This window comes from Dermacentor variabilis, unplaced genomic scaffold, assembly GCF_050947875.1.
Source record: "Dermacentor variabilis isolate Ectoservices unplaced genomic scaffold, ASM5094787v1 scaffold_13, whole genome shotgun sequence".
Taxonomy (NCBI): domain Eukaryota; kingdom Metazoa; phylum Arthropoda; class Arachnida; order Ixodida; family Ixodidae; genus Dermacentor; species Dermacentor variabilis.
The window spans coordinates 21,718,717-21,724,515 of record NW_027460291.1 but is presented as its reverse complement, the minus strand read 5'-3'; the positions used below and the strand labels follow the sequence as shown (position 1 = coordinate 21,724,515).

At 47.5% G+C, this 5,799-nt stretch overlaps 1 long non-coding RNA gene across 1 annotated transcript; it reads right to left on the bottom strand.

The window, feature by feature from the left end:
• Nucleotides 1-3,999: 3,999 nt before the first annotated feature.
• Nucleotides 4,000-4,940, bottom strand: LOC142566677 (uncharacterized). The gene is made up of 2 exons (XR_012825090.1): nt 4,470-4,940; nt 4,000-4,387 (listed from the first exon to the last, which is right to left on the bottom strand). It is a non-coding gene; the product is annotated as an uncharacterized LOC142566677 (long non-coding RNA).
• Between the last annotated feature and the right edge of the window lie 859 nt (nt 4,941-5,799).

Sequence of the window (5,799 nt, the reverse complement as noted above, 5' to 3'; positions counted from 1 at the left end):
CACGCGAACGAAGGCGAAGTTTTAACATCTCCGTGTGTTGGAAATGTTCTTTGGCGAGTATGTTTTTTGCTAAGCTGCACTCAGCGATCCAGTGAGTACGTTTCCGGGCAAACAACTGCAGTGTTATGTTCCTGCATGCCTCCTCGTAGAACGTAAGCGGTGATGCGATATTCGGCATTTCTGCGCTGCCTCAAAGCTGTCGGCAATGCACACAGACGGTTTAAACGTGGAAAAAGTTTACCGGCTGTTGTAGCACGTGTAGTATAGAACCTTCATCAGCGCGCCATCCGCACGCTACTCGTAACCGGCGAATTCCGTCGGCTACGTGAGATGGCCGGTTTCTCTATGTGTGCGAGAGAAGGGGGAGTGCAGCGTCCTGACGTGCAAACACATGCAAATTTTACAATTGCACTGCGTTATGGTAGGTGAATGCAGGCTGTTTCACAACACATGTGCGAATAGAAAATTCGCGGCACTTGGCGATGAAACCTGCGTCAAGGGTGGGGGATAAGCATGCGCCTTCCGTTCAGCGTGCTAACACGAAGGATAACCCAAAGCACGCATTATTGATAAACTCTGGTAGTAATCGTCGTCACGGAAGTGGTTAGAGCGCAGCAGTGTTGTTCTTGAGCGCTTGAAGTTCTTTCGCTTCACAGCAGTCTCCCACTTAGCTGAAAGCTTCTTGTCTTGCGGGACCTAATGAAACATGGGAACATCGTCGCGGCCGCTGGTGTTCGTGCAACCGTAGGCTGTACAGAACGCCGGCATGATCGGCCTGCAAGTTCAATTGATGCTGCGCACGTCAACTACCACTCTACATACGCACAAACAAAGGAATGTAGGTCCGAGCGAAGCAGATTAGGACGGCACGCACTCAGAAATAAGCACGGTCAGGCACGGTCGCGGAGACTGCGAAGGAACGGAACACCAGTGCTGACGTCACTACGCCGCGGTTTCCGCTCTCCGCTCGCATCGTCAGCAGCAGCGCGCGGCGGTCGACGGGGGGCGGAGCTACAGCGCAATTTTAACCGACGATTACGTCGCTCCTAAGTGAAAATACCCCCCCCCCCCCCCAAAATTTTACCTGCATGGTTTATAAGGTACCCGCATCCGTATATGAGCGTCTTATTGAATTCTACGGACTCTTCACCTTCCCTTTAATGCATAAGAAACATTGCGTTTGCATCTCAGGTGAATACTCAGACTCCTTGAATTTATAAGTCGGCGTTCCCGAAGGGAGCATATCAGGGCCTATACTGTTCAACATCGATATAACTGATTTAGTAAACATCAGTAACTTACCACGCTATATAATATACACAGATGATACCAGCCTTTTTTTCCAGTCATGTAATGCTGATAAGTTATCACAACTAGCTAACACCGTCCTTGATAAGCTCTATTGGTGGAGTAAAGCAAAACCAAAGCTGTTCTTTTTGCAGCCGCCCCAAAATATCTTAATCGTAATGTAAACATTTTCTATCGATCAGAGCGAATTGACGTCACCGCGGACATGAAAACACTGGGAGTTATTTTTCATCAGAATTTAAAATGGGACAAACACATAGAACGCTTGGAAAAAAAGTATGGAAAAAGCATGCGGTGCACTTTGTAGGCTTCAAGATGTTCTTCAATTAAAACTACGGCTATTAATGTGTAACACCACATTTATTTTCCATCCAAATTATTGTAGTCTTGTATAGGGAACTACATCACAAAGCATATTCAGACGCTATCTCTTTAAGAAAAAGCATTGCGTCATAGTGCTTGTATTTCTTACGACAGTCATACAAGTTCATTATTTTCTAAGGTTAGTGTTCTCCCATTTCATTACATTTATCAGATTAAGCTTGCTATGAAATATAAATAAAGCGTAAAACGAGGCCACACGAGATTTATTTATCTTTGTAATCTAAGCAAACCTCATCTCAAATATGACTTTCGGGAACGAGAAACATGAGTCATGCCTTTTTCACGTACTAATCATGGAAAGGACAGACTACCGTGCCGAATAGCAGTATTACTGAACAAATTTGAAAAAGAAAACATGAATATTTTGATTAAATATTTCTTTAGCCGTGCGACTTCATGTGAACAATTTATGTTGTATTTGTGTTTGCTCTTCTTGCTTTAAGTATAGAAGAATTTTTTGTTTATGCGTATTTTCACATGCTTTTATATATTCTTATGTACTTGGAAAAATGTATTGTTTCGCCACATTACATAAGTCTGTGATATCTGTTGGGAAAAGGTGTGTATTTGTTTGTAATATATATGTTGATTATAGTGTATATTTAGAAAAAAACGCATGGTAATGTGACCTCAGTAATGTTTTTTCAAAATATGTTTTATATATCCATGTATTGATGGATAGATGGATGCAAAACTTTAATGAAGGTCCTGAGGTACGTCACTCAGCGCGCTGCGGGCCGCTCCCACGTTGGGACAGTCAGGCCATGCCTGACCGCCGCATCGTGGGCCCTCTGGACGGCCCATAGTGGCGCCCCGGCATCGGAGTTCTTGATAGCGGAGAGCCACTTGTCCTCATTTATTTGTTCCGGGCCTCGTAACGAGGGGCAACGCCAGAGCATATGGTCTAGGCTAGCTAAGTCATTGCAGTGCCTGCAAGAACTAGTGGCATAAGTGTTGGGATAAAGCTTGTGGAATAAAGCAGGGCTGGGATACGAGCCTGTTTTCACTAATCTGAGGGTCGATGCCTGCGCTCTATTTAACTTCTTGTAAGGTAGGGGAAAGTCTCTCCTGCCGAGATAAAAGTGCTACGTAATTTGATTGTATGTGGTCGGTTGATCTCTGTTCTCCACCACTACGGGCCGGCGGGGGAGTTCCCATGGCCGCGGAAAGCGAGACGTCGCGCCTTGGAGTGGGCCAGCTCGTTGATGGGCCAGCTCGGTGGTGATGCGTTTGCAGTCGAGGATGCGACAGGCTTCCTTTCACACGGCGCCAACGCTGAAGGCGCGGATGGCTGCCCTAGAGTCGCTGAAGATATTCGCATGCTTGTCGTCCAGGAGGGCCAAGGCAATGGCTACTTGCTCGGCCGCATGCGACGACGTGCTTCGTACGGAAGCGGCGTTAACGGTCGAACCCCTGTGGTTGGTTGACACTACCGTGAAATTCCCCGCAGGGGCGTCTGCGCAAGCAGGCGTTTGGTGTGTTGCGACACCACGTACCCGAGCACACGAGGGTTGGACCCTCCCGCGTGTAGCCGTGCGCGGCTTAGCCGTGTCCGGGGAAAGGGGGATCCTGGGGGTTGAGCCGATGCCGGGTGTTTGGACCTTTAAGGCCCCCCGGCGGAGGCAACACACCTCTTTGGCCTCTGCTTCACGTAGACGGCACCCCCGGACTGACCCACCCGGGGGAAATCGGCAGTCTCCTTTTCCTGTCTCTCTCACCTCAAATCTTCGTCTTTATCTCTCACTTTTTGACCTTTCCTGTCTTCTTCTTTCTTCCATTTACTTCCTTTCTCCACGGCGGCAAGGGTTAACCTTGTGTGGCTATCCTACCTTGGGTACACCATATTTGGTTATAGCGACGGCGTACGGCTGGCGTCGTGCAGGCTTGTACACAAGATCTGCCGCGTCCCCTCGTTGGGCTCCGTGGTGGGCGGTCGGCGCTGTTGCCGAACATACTCATTTTCTATGGCAGCACAAACCTCTGTCGTCTATGATCGGCGTCTGAAAAGATGCCGCACCGAAGTACCATTCCATTTCTCCTTTCGGAGCAACGCTCCATCCTTCCCCAAGTTCTATGTAGTACACAGCGAAAGCAACATGCCAGTAAGAAAACTTTCACCATTCCTTGTAGCCAAATGCCTGAAAGAAAAAATCGGACCCACGTACAAAGCCTCCAAAATGTCTAGCGGGGACCTCCTCCTAGAACTGAATGATAAAGACCAAGCAGAGAAGCTCACTGACCTTACCAGTATTGGCGACGCCACAGTGACGATTTCACCACATAGAACACTGAACACAAGCCGGGGAGTGATTTCTGAAGAAGACTTTATTGGATTGAGCGATGAGGAACTCCTTGAGGGTTTCCAAGAACAAAATGTGACAAAAGTACAAAGAATAGTAATCCGCAGAAACAACCAAGAAATCCCCACCAAACATGTTATACTCACCTTTGGAACAAGCGAAATGCCTACTTCACTCGATGCCGGATATGTCAAAGTCAATGTGAGACCATATATCCCAAACCCCAGACGATGCTTCAAATGCCAAAGATTCGGACATGCTTCACATGCATGCCGAGGACAAACAACTTGTGCTAAATGCAGCTCAACTGATCATCAATCTGAAAACTGCACTTCTTCCCCACATTGTACTAACTGCAAAGGAGACCATCCAGCCTACTCGCGGTCTTGCCCATGCTGGAAAAAAGAAAAAGAAGTAATAGCACTAACTGTCAAAGAAAAAATATCGTTCTTTGAAGCCCGAAAACGACTGTCGTACCTTCCGCGACGCAGTTATGCCGATGTGACGCAGGCGGGGGCAGCGTCACAGAGGCTTCCGGAGTCCTCCGAGCCCACGCGCAGTGGTGCCGCAGTGACTCCTCCCGCCCCCGTGGTGGAAGCAGTCAGTACTGCTCCGCCCTCTTCAACGGCCCTGCAGACACCAGTCCCGCAGGGTCCTAAGATCAAGCGAACTCCAAGGCCCGAGACACGTGTCTCGACGCCAAACTCTCGGTCCTCCAGCGCCTCAGAGAGAGCAATGGAGGTCGAAACAAAAACCCCGGTGTCCTCGACACCGAAGGACAAGCGCTCCCTCGAGCGCGGTAAGAGGGACAAAATCCCAATAACAACTCAAAATAAGAAGGCGATAACCTAAGGGTTATCGCTCTGTTTGTATCTGCCTTCTTCAGATCCATGTCACCTAACATCTTTCTTATCTCCCATTCACTCGTTAATATAATTTTTTACCTTTCAATTTCATAATGGCTTTCATGATCCATTGGAATTGTAGAGGTCTCATTCATAACTTAGGTGACATAAAAGACCTGTTCATAAACTTCTCTCCTGTGGCCCTGTGCTTACAGGAAACCAACCTAGGCGAAAAACACAAGAACTTTTTAAAAGGTTTCACTGTCGTACGGCGCGACCGCAGTCAGGCGAACCGGCTGTCAGGTGGTGTAGCCATTGTTCTGCCAGTTGGTATAGCAGCCAGAGAAATTCCCATTAACACTCACATAGAAACCGTTGCTGTCACCGTTTTAGCTCACAAAACCATCACCATTTGTTCAGTATACATTCCGCCGCATTCAGATTTTACCGTAAGAGACCTAGAGTTAATTTTAAACCAGCTACCTGAACCATTTTTAATAGGCGGTGATTTTAATTCGCATAACACGTTATGGGGTAGTAAAACTACTGACAACAGGGGTCAAACGCTTGAAGATTTTATCCTAACAAATGACATATGCCTTTTAAACACAGGTGCGTCTACTTACTACTCCCCAAGCACAGGAGCTATGAGTTGCTTAGATCTAGCACTGTGCTCTCCATCTCTTTTTTGCGATTTTCAGTGGAATGTTATTCAGAACCCCTATGGTAGTGACCATATGCCCGCTATCATTAAAAGAACATCTACTTTTCCTACCATCCCACTGAGGCCACCCCGTTGGAAACTCCATCTAGCAGACTGGCCCCTCTTTACCGAAAAGGCCACTCTGGATAACATATCAGATGAGCTAACCATAGATGAAATGAACGATCAGATCACCGCCTGTATACTTGCTGCAGCAGCAGAAACAATCCCACAATCGTCAGGCTTCCTAAGAAAAAAC